Source organism: Fundulus heteroclitus, chromosome 13 (genome assembly GCF_011125445.2).
Source record: "Fundulus heteroclitus isolate FHET01 chromosome 13, MU-UCD_Fhet_4.1, whole genome shotgun sequence".
NCBI classification, from domain to species: domain Eukaryota; kingdom Metazoa; phylum Chordata; class Actinopteri; order Cyprinodontiformes; family Fundulidae; genus Fundulus; species Fundulus heteroclitus.
This window is the reverse complement of record NC_046373.1, coordinates 31,648,618-31,659,590: the sequence shown is the minus strand read 5'-3', so window position 1 is coordinate 31,659,590 and position 10,973 is coordinate 31,648,618. Positions and strand designations below refer to the sequence as shown.

Sequence of the window (10,973 nt, the reverse complement as noted above, 5' to 3'; positions counted from 1 at the left end):
ATGGAAGAGGGACAAACGGTGCATCACCACAGAAAAGACATTTGCAGGTCCGCAAATGGCTGAGGATGGAAAAACCAAACATTGGTATGACATATGGCATACTACCAAGGGTGAGTTTTGCCATGTGTTTCAAAGCAAATTTGAAAAGCAAAGCTATACAATGGCAAATAAAACCGCAAAATTATGCAACACTACTATGACAATTTTTCAACATGAAATTGTTAACTTATTACTGTGGTGCTGATATGTATCTTTATTTGTGACTGCAATGGTAAATGGCTTGTACTTGCATAGCACTTTAACTAGTCTTGACAACCTCCAAAGCGCTTCACATTACAGTTTAGTCATTCACCCATTCATACACACATTCACACCCTGACGGTGGCTAGCTATGTTAGTAGCTACAGCTGCCCTGGGGCAGGCTGACGGAGGCGAGGCCCTCTGACCACCACCAGCTGGTAATGCAGGTGAAGTTTTTTGTCCAAGGACACAACGACGGAGACAGACAGAGCGGGGAATCCAACCGGTGCCCCACTGTCGCCCCAACACACATTCCAATGAACGTTGTCCTCCCCATTTAACCCATCAATTAGGGAGCAGCAGCCAGCCACTGTGCAGTGCCTAGAGACCATTCTGGAGCATCTCCAGAATGCAAGCCCCCTCCTTCCTAACCACTAGGCTAGTGATGTGTAGCACATGGAACAGGAAAAACGGCATGTTTGGTGTCATCGTTACTATATTCCTCTGAGCATTGCTAGTTTCATGTATCAGCAGATCCTTGCAAGTGAACAATGGCCTGTGAGGGCCATGGTGACCTTTTCCCAAGGTGTCAGCATGAAGATTGTGAGTATACACACACAACCAATGGAACTTGCATGTTATCAGAATAAAATATCCTAATCCCTTATATCTAATGTGTGTATGTCACACATTGTGTATTGGCAGGCAGCAGAACACAACAAGAGATCAAGGCACAAGGTTGTCCTGAGCTCCAGGCTGCTGAATGTCCGTCAGCTGTCCCATACAGTGCAGACTTCATGCCTTGAATCTTTTCACAACATTGTCTTACCTGCAAAGAAGCAGACAATATATTATGATACAATACATATGTTCATGGGCATTTCTTTTATCCCTCATTGGAAGCAAGGTAAGGGAAAGGATTCTTTCATCTCAGGGTTTATCGATTCTTTACACATAGAGTGAGATATTGCAAGCCTTTGTCTTGTAATTTTGATGATTATCACTTACTAGGGAAAAACCAAAATTCATTGTCTGATAGAAAATTCTAATTTCTTGATATGCGCCTGTGTGTTGTTCTTGGAGAGTGACTATGGCATCCCTCCACTTCAACGAGAATGTGGGGAAGAAACTAGTATAGAAAGTAGGATAGTGCCCTGCAGCGGATGGTGTGGTATCAGAAGTTTAAGAAGAGTGGTGTTGCAGTGAAGCCAGTGAAGGAGTCAGTCACATAAGGTTAGTTCAATCATGTAGTTTGGAGCAAGAAGGAGAAAAAGGTTTGCATGTATCATCAGTCAGAGTCTGTATGAATGATTGCCGCTTCTATTATTCACTTTGGTTTGTTTTGGATCTTAGGATTTTGATTTCTATGCGTTTTGACATATCTGATAGGTTTTTATTGTCCTGTCATTGCAGACTACGAAAAAGAACTGTTGGGGCTTGTGTGGCAGATGAGGGTGGAAGTCCCCATCTAGGAAGAGATTCCGTTTCGAGAAGTTCCTCTTCGGCCTGTTCTCTTAGACATGCAGAAAGTTGCTAAGACAGAAGCCATCGCTGAACAAATGTCAAAATTTAACAAGACAAAACTATCAAATTAACATCCAGAAATAAATGTTTTGATCAAGATTTGACATCTATTTGAAAGGGCACTTAGTCATGATGTGGTTTGTTGTCTCAACCCGAACATGAGGGTCATCGGTTCTCATAATTCTCGGCTCTCAGCTTGGTCGTTGGGGCTCGTCCTCCCGTCAGCCATGATGGTCTTCATTAGGCCCATTTACACGACACTTTTTTAACCGAGCCGAGCCGAGACCAGTCTGAGCTTGGATCAGTTAACCAAGCTGAGACGACCGTTTACACACCACACTATCCCGGTTCCATGGTTGCTCCTCGCCTCCTAGTGACGGTCTGCAGTACTGCTGCTCTCTGGGATTGAAGGCGGGACCGAGCAAATCAAAATGGCGGCGCCCGTAACATTCAGGATGTTATGGTTAGACAGAGTCGGCTTTTGGGACGTGGATAAGACAAACGAACGTCTAATAAGGATTTACAGACGCAGGAAACAACAACAGACGCTGAGGTTCATCACACTGAATGCCTGAAATTTGTCTGAATGGAGTGTGAATCGGGACGTGCAGCCAGACACGCCGGAAAAACCGCGGACAGTCAGCTGACTGTAAGGGGATGACGCGGTCTGCTCATGCGCTCTTCGTTATCAGATAACCGGGATAAAAAAAAACAGTCCGAGACCACACCAGGAACTGGTCTGCATTTAGCGTGGTCCGGTTCAGTCTGTTGACCGTTTACACACAAGAGTTATCTCGGTTACCGAGCTCGGACTGATCTCGGCTGGGTTAAAAAGGTGTAGTGTAAACGGGCCTATAGTCAAACTCTGAATCTGAAGAGTCTTCAGGGGATTCTGGAGTTTCAGTTGTCGGTTTAGGTTCATACTGATATGGTAGACTATCCACTGCTACCACAAAGTCTTCTGGCATTTTTCATGTTCCAAAAAGATTTATTCTGCCATTACCAATACCAATAAGCAATTGGGAAGTAATTCCGCTCTCAGTTCTTCTGCGGTCCATTGGAGCTGGCACTGTCACCAGTAACGTCACCAACCCACAACAGTCAACCCCTCAAAAATAAGCCCACTTCGGCAGATATTGACCAACATGCTTAAAAATTGTCATTTAAGTTTTATGTCAGACAAATGGGTCCCTGGAATGTTTTGTGGAAGCCTTTCACTAAATGATATTCCCGCTATACCAATATTTCAAAATTTGATTTCATCTGACCTGAAATGTTTTGTAGAAAACAGTTCTGCAAAACAAAGTGGGACAGATTCCTCCAATGTGTTGTAAAAAAAAATTCACCCCCAGTGAATTACAGCTGTTTATTCAATTGCATTCCTGTTTGGATAATTTTCCCCTTAATATATGAAATAAAAATTCAGAAAGTGCTTTTTTGTATTTACTTAGGTTTTTTTTCTGTGGCATTAATGTTTCTTCAATTATATTATGTGAAACCAAAAAGCAAAAATAGCATTAATCAATGAGCAATAAGTTAAAAGCACAGAGGGTGTACTTTTATAGGGCAATACCTTTTACCTTAGTGAGGGATAACCCTGATTGTTTTTTTCATATAAGATCCTACCCGGATGTGCCCTATCTAATGTAACTACAAGCAACCGCTATTGAGGAAAACCTTAAAAGAAAAAAACAACTTTGTTTTAGGGCGAGGCTGTGTTCCTGCCCTTGAACCGGCTGTCTCACCCCCACAACCCGACCTCCCAAGTCAAGTTGGCGTGCTGCAACAGTCAGTCTTAGCGCGGTTTCGAAGCGTTTTTCTTCCTCTTTTTCTCATTTCTTCTTGACTTGTCTTCGGCTCCATGTTCAAGTTCCCGGCCGTCACGGCCCGTGGCAGCCGCGCACACGTTCTGCAGCGCGCAGGCACGCGCGCGCGGGTCTAGCCCCTCGCCTGATTTGCACTGGCACGGGTCATTTCAGGTTAGAGCCTGGCTCCATGTCCCGTTCAGCTTGGCCCACCGAGAGCAACACTGGATCCAGCTGAGGAGGAATGCACGGCCAGTAGGACACCGAGTCGTTTCTGGATACAAGCTTCGTTCTGCATATGCGGTACGTTACGTTTTTTTAAGGGGGAGCGGGGCTGATTCTGACTATTTAGCCACTGACAGCCTCGTTAAAAACGAACTATTGCATTACATATCAGCCACATGGACAGGAATGGCTTTTTTTTTCCTGGGCTAAATGCTCTTAGTAATGTTGAACATCTTCATGCCCCGTGGAACTACATTCAAAATGTCTGAAATTTAACGCGATCTTGCTTGTACTAGAATGGGTATGGCTGCACACACATGTTACATTTATTATAGCCATTTACACATTGTTTGTGACAATTCGGCATCTTAATTCTTTTCAAATGACACTTTATATCAGGTTTATTTGAACATTAACGCGGGTTACGACAGCAAAGACGACAAGTTTTCATCCCCGTGTTATAGCCGGAGTAAAAGGACATTTGTGTAAAGATATTCCGTTTGGACCACTTCTGGCTTGTTTTAAAGATGCCGAATCGTAGATGTGTTCATAAAAATCCTTTAGTTTCACTAAAGTTGGTTACAACGGTAGCCGAGTGTTTATTAAAGAAAGAGAGTTAAAAATAGACGCATTTAGCAGGGAGTTCCGTAGGGGAAAGCACAGGATTAGCTTTTTCTGAACACTTGATAGAGTTGGGGTTTTGGGCCCGTTAACGTTCACTTTGTGAATCCACCAGTTCATACTCGAACTCTTCCAGCACGTTCTCACTCACTTATATTCATGCTGCAACTAGATATTGGGTGTATTTCCGCGTCAGCGCCAGCTTTCGCTTTTTGGCACTTGAACTTCACTGGAGCCCTCCATTAACATCTGGTGTGCAGGAATAGGCAAACCCCGCTCACAGCGCATTAGTGACCTTAAAGGCTGAGCATGACGCTGCAGTCTGCGTGTCACTGGCGCAGCACCAACGGACCGGGCTGTTTTAGCCCGGGGAACGGCCTGCCCTCTCAGGTGGGAACGCCACTTTGCGTCCAGTCGCTTATTAGTTGAGTGATGGGTGACATGTGAACATGACGTGATGCATTCAGGCCTGTCAGAAAATTTTAGTGTTATCTCCTAAGAAACACCCAGCAAGCAAATATACCAGTGATAATGGCTGGGGTTGGTTGACACATGTTTTTTTTTTTTTTATGTCTGTGTTCATCAGTATATTTTTCTTCAAGAAACATTTCCTCATTAAAGGAAACGTCTAGGACTTTTTGAAAGTAGGTGTTATAAAGTTATTATCAGTAATAACTCCCTTATCTGTTCTGGAAATATGTCAATTTGTAGCGAGTTTGTGGAACAGCAGTGGGAGGCTAACAGGTAGTCAGGCAGGCTGTCTGTTTTACCTGAATTTAGCGATTTCTACCTCTGTGAGATGCAGTGCTATATTAGCAAATACTGTCTGTAGACACATTGAGCACCTCCATGTTACTATGCTGCAGTTATGTTATTGGACGACTATCGCTGCTTGATCGGCCTGCAAGGATAAGATCCAAACAACTGTGAGACATGGTACAGCACAGAAAGTCAACATTTTCCACGATGCTGCAGAAAAGACAAGCTGTTGCTAAATCCCAAAGTGTACTGCACTCTAGGTTGACGTGGAGTCCCCAGCTGATGTAGCAACCGTGGACAGGCTAAGCCAACTTCAGGAACATGGAGAAAACAGGTCTAAACTTAACTAAGGCCCTTGTGAAGGGGTAGATGTTTAATATCAGCTAACTTAGCATTGTATCAATTTCAAGTCAGTTTTATTTATATAGCACCAATTGACAACACGTCATCCCAAGGCACTTTACAAAGTCAAATTCAATCAAATCATACAGATTGGTCAAAAAGTTTCCTTTCTAAGGAAACCCAGTAGATTGCATCAAGTTAAGCAGCGTAGAATCACAGGGGACATCTGTATTGTTGATTGCTTTGCAGCCATCCCTCATACCAAGCATACATGAAGCGACAGTGGAGAGGAAAACAGGGAGGAAAACCTCCAGCAGAACCAGTACCAGGCTCCGTATGAAAGGTTATCTGCCTCCAACGACAGGGGGTTTAGGAAAATCAGACCTATCCGATAGACAAGAATTTCTGAAAGAATGTTGCCTTCCATTTACCTTGGAACTCAAAACTGGGAACTCGGAGATTACGTCAGCTCATTGTGACTTAACGCTTGTCTTACAGTAGGCAAAACATGGATGCCCGCACCAAAGCCATTGTTAAATGTGCAAACACAGAGTCTCAGAATGCAATCACATTTTATTGCAAAATCTTTTTTTAAGACGTGTTGAACTGAAACATGACTGAACCTGAAACGTCAAACAACAGCTGGCGATTGTTTACTGCCTATTTAGCCACTATTGTTACAACAATAACACTGTTCTATGCCGTACTTTGTCCATGTACACAGCGATGAAACGCCCCGTTTTGTGAACACTGAAAAAGTATTACAGGTATGGCTGATTAAATGTTGCATAAATAATAGAGAGCTGCTAAAAACAGTGAAAGTTTTTACTTAATGTTGCTGCCAGTAACAGCCATGTTGAATATGGAAGTCGGGTATGGTTCTGTTGCATCGATTTTCCGACTCGTAATTACAACTTTAGGGACTGTTCCAGCGGAAATTTCCTATTCTGAGGTCGGACATTCCGATTTCTAGGAAGGCAGCATTAGCTAAAATGTGGGCTGGGGGTTCCCTCTGACTAGCTGATAGCTTCCACTGGTCTGTGGATTTCTTTAATTTTTTACAATCCCACAGCAATATGCATTCTGTGTACCACAAGTACTAAAAATATTATGCTAATAACTTCACCCTACCTGAATGTCCAAATGTTTTAGCTTACCAGCTAAATTAAAAGTTAAGAAGATGGGTGTTTGTTTCCTTTTTGAAATCAGTTCTAACAAAAATAATTAACAGGCAGGGACCTTAACATCTTAATTTCAATTAATTAAATACTAAAAAAAACTGGATGTTAAAAGATTAATGCTTCAGGAGCGAAACTATGGCTTGAATGAATAATTATCAAGTTTCTGAGTCCAAGTGAATGCAGCCTGTAGTTTACCCCTGCCTCTCAGGTGTTTGACTATCATTGGGTCCGTCAAACAGCAGCGGCGTTTAAAGGAGAAGTCCGGTCAAAATCAGAATTCAAACTGCTGAAAGTACTTTAAATATACAATTATTACATACTGTTCAATAAATCATAAGCTTTTTTAATTAAGAGTATTTTTCATTTAAAGGTCTTTTTAAGTGGGAAGCCATCTTGCTGAAGAATAGGACTGCCACCTCCCAGTTTGTGACGTCAGGTTGCGGTATCGGCTGTAGAGCAAGTTCCAATGCCCTATCAGTCCCGTCATGAATAAATATCCGTTTTCATGCCAAAATATTTTTTTTAACCACTTAAACAAAGATAGACATGGTATTAAGCATTTAAATTTAAATGAATACTAATTTTACATTTTAGAGACATACAAAGACAACAAATAAGCATTAAAGTACGGTTTATAGGTTGGGTTCTGCAATGTTATGAGTATAAAACTCATCTTTAGAACCAATCTCTGCTCAAAATGGTGATCTGCACCACCTATTCTACTTTCAGCAGTTATCATCAGTTATTGCAACCGTAAACTGCAGAAAATACGGCCAGAACGGCTCCTTCTGAGTTTACTCTGCTCCTGCTGTCACGATGAGATGCAGCGCATTATGAGGCGGAGGGATATTTCAGCGTCACTTAGTTTAGAGCCCAAACAATCGACTTCACTTTCAGAAACAAGCCCAAAAAAAAACTGCAACCTGCAACTCATGAAATTTACAAGTGACTTTAGAAAAAATAAGACCAAAGTCATATAAAATAAGTGGGCTTCACAACAGTGAGCACTCTTTCCAAGTTCGTCGTATCCCTCCGCCGCTCTGATCGGGTAAACAAACGTTACGGCAAATTCTACATCATGAAAAAAGAAAAACCTACCGAAAATCCTCGCTCTCATGTCATCTTGAAGACATCCCTTTATCCAAATGTTGGCTACAGACGACGTGTTTTCTCTCTGGCCAGAAGCACGACTGGCGAATTCTCCCTCTTCACGGTGGTAATCCAGCAAAACAGCCCATGGTGGATGATGAATCGGAAAGGTGAAAAAAACTAATGTTTTTTCACCTTTTACCCGATGTATTGTTACATCCAACTGCCATGCACGTGAGCATTGTTGCTTCAACAATAGCTCTCGCGAATTTCTATGGTGAAGTCCTCTGGAATGCGCGGCGAAGTTCCGTCGGCTCTCCACTTATCCACGTCACAGGATGTGATGTCAGGCGGCCATTACTGCCCAAATATGGGCAGTAATGGTCGCCCCCATACACAGTGATCCAGACGACAATTTGTTTTTCTTATTGATTAACGCTAAATTCATTAAATAACCATGAACGTATTAGTTTTGGGTATAGCTAATGATCCCCTGATTTTTCCTTGTTGTCCGGACTTCTCCTTTAATGACTGGTGTGGAAGAAAACAACGCCGGACAGCACTAGTGGAAGTAAAGTGGAACAGCCTCTTTGAGCTTGAATTTTATTGAAAATAATTACTACAGACCACAACATAAAGCTAGAAAATCTGCGGTAACATTAGACGCGCTAACCGGGTGAGAGGATGAACAGTTGAACATATTATGTCTTGTGTTTTGGACTTTATTTCTACATTTTATTTCAGTGCTTATTCAGCACTCGGATGGGAGGTATAGTCGTGTTTAAAAGAGAGGCATTTCATGTTGAGGATGTAAAGTCCCATATTTCCTCTAACATGGTGACTGTAATGACTGTGCTATGAATCGCCCATGTGCACAGAATTAACTCATTGGTATTTCTTTAACCTTCTGCGGAATGTGTTTATTTTCTCTGGGCCGTCCAACAGATATCAGGAAAGGATTTAATACAGGAATAATACAGGATTCTCAAATGTGATATAAAGAGTAACAGAACAAGAACCATGACATGTCAGGTATCGTTGTCCAGAAAGAGTTGTCCAGTCAGATATACATGTGACGATATAAGAGTAACACAGAGCGGTTGATTCTTTCTATAAACTACATGGCAGAATCTCCTTTCCTGTAAAATATACAAATATTGAACATCTTTTCTCCCATTTGGAGGCATGTGAAGTGTAAACCTGCTGGTTTATTTGCTCTTAAGACATTTTCAGTGTAACTGCATCTGGATCTGTATGCTTGGGTGTAGCACGGCATGAAGGCAAAGCCACAACATTCAAGTTTCCATTCAGTAAAGGCAGAAATTCCTGTACCTTTTATCATAGGAGAAAGTCCAACTCTTCCCTGACTTAAACGGTTAAACAGAAACTAGTTTTCCAGCAGGAAATCAAATCTGCTGTGTTCATATCTTAAGACAGGAGTCTCCAACTCCAGTCCTCTAGGGCTACTGTCTTTTAGATACATCTCTGGACCAGCACACCTAAATCAAATGGCTGAAATACGTCATCAGCATCATCAGGTTCTGGAGAGGCTTGAGACATTCATTTAACTCAGGTACGTAGGAACAGGACTGTTCTAAAAGTTGCAGGACAATTGTTCTTGAACACTGGACTTAGAGACCCCTGACTCAAGATTACTGTCCGTGCGTCCGTCTGTTTGTCGATCCAACCATCCATCCTCTATGCCTGCTTAACTTCACAGGGATGCATGGGGGTGTCCTGTTTCTAGTGGTGATTGGGAGAGAGGCAGGGTGCAGCCTGGACCGTTGGGTGGTCTCTCACAGGGCAGCAGAGAGACACAACAGGCCAAGATCAAGCCAGGCACATGATCGTAGCTAAGGACCATTTTAAGGAGAACAATTAACCTAACAGTCGGGTTTTGGGACTGGGAGGGGACCGGAGTACCTGGAGAGAGTCCATGCACTAGGTTGTCGTTGAATCCCCAGTTCATGAGGAACATGCAGACTCCATGCAGGAAGTGCACAGGCTGGGATTCGGACCCAGGACTTTTTGCTCCAGTGGCCTTAAGATTCTCAAAGTGGTGGGGATTAATGGAAAGCCACAATTTGCAAGACACTACCATTATTTAAAAAATAAATAAATAACATTTGGTGTAATAAATTGGACATAATTTACATATAAAAGTGAATTGATTTAAATCCACAAAAAATATATTTATATCAAAAAAGTTGGCTTAATAAAAATATTAATATTAATTACAAGTCTCTAATGGTGTCCCACCAAAGGTGGATATAGTAACCAAACATTGCACCATAAGAGCAGCACTACTTCCATACTGTTTTCACAAGCTGAAGTTAAACTGTAGTCCTCCAAGAAAATAAAACAAAACACTTGCGTAGATTATAAAAAGTATTTGGCTCAAGTCTCCTTAAGTACTGAGTAGTTTAGTAATATTGTTTGATTTAATTCAATTTGTAATCGTACAGACTTAAAATAAAATGACGTTGATGTTCTGGTAAACTGAATAACAAAATAAAATGAATAATAAAAATAAATGCTAACATTCCATAATAATACATTCTGGTAGATGAAACACTTTTCCAAATCTCAGTTTTGCACAACATAAAGCCGGTGACAGGGATACATGTTAGAGCAGTGCTAAGTCCTTCTAGTCACTGCTGTTTAATGGATGTTCAGCTGACCTCCACATGGCCAGCAGCCAGAAAATAACATGAGAACAATGGAGCATGTTTACTAACCACAGGTCTCACTAGACACAGACACGCCTGTTATTTTTCACAATAAACCTTTGCATTTATTACAGAGCACAAAATAAAATGGGAACAAAGCATTGTAATATGTAAGAATAGGCATCTTCAACATGACAAAATTAAATAAAATGAAGAAATTATTTCTGTATTTACAAATGGATCAGGCTTACCATTCTAATTTTGATTTGAAATAAATGAAAAATCTGCCTCTGTTCAGTCATGAGATCAGCTCCAAAAGAAATATAGAAGCAGGTTATGTTACAGTCTTTACATAAAAAGCCATAAAGGACACGGTAACGTTTCTGTTTTGTTAATGTTTTTAATCTTCTTTTATTTAGTGGAAATCTAATTGTTTTGGCCTACTGTTGCTAACATGAAACATTACAAAGCATCCAAAACCAGATTGAATCAATAATCTCAATCTTTAGACCTTTGAA

At 41.4% G+C, this 10,973-nt stretch overlaps 1 protein-coding gene and 1 long non-coding RNA gene across 3 annotated transcripts in view; both read left to right on the top strand.

Moving 5' to 3' along the window:
• Positions 1–641: 641 nt before the first annotated feature.
• LOC110369550 lies at positions 642–1,376 on the top strand. Its single transcript, XR_002429175.2, has 3 exons — positions 642–843; positions 946–1,147; positions 1,324–1,376. It is a non-coding gene; the product is annotated as an uncharacterized LOC110369550 (long non-coding RNA).
• A 2,308-nt stretch (positions 1,377–3,684) lies between these two features.
• The window catches only part of thrb (thyroid hormone receptor beta), a 158,490-nt gene continuing 151,201 nt past the window's right edge, over positions 3,685–10,973 (top strand). For both annotated transcript variants that reach the window (XM_012879124.3, XM_012879123.3), the window contains exon 1: positions 3,685–3,872. The gene's annotated coding sequence lies outside the window, so the exon portion shown is untranslated. The remainder of the gene's footprint in view (positions 3,873–10,973) is intronic.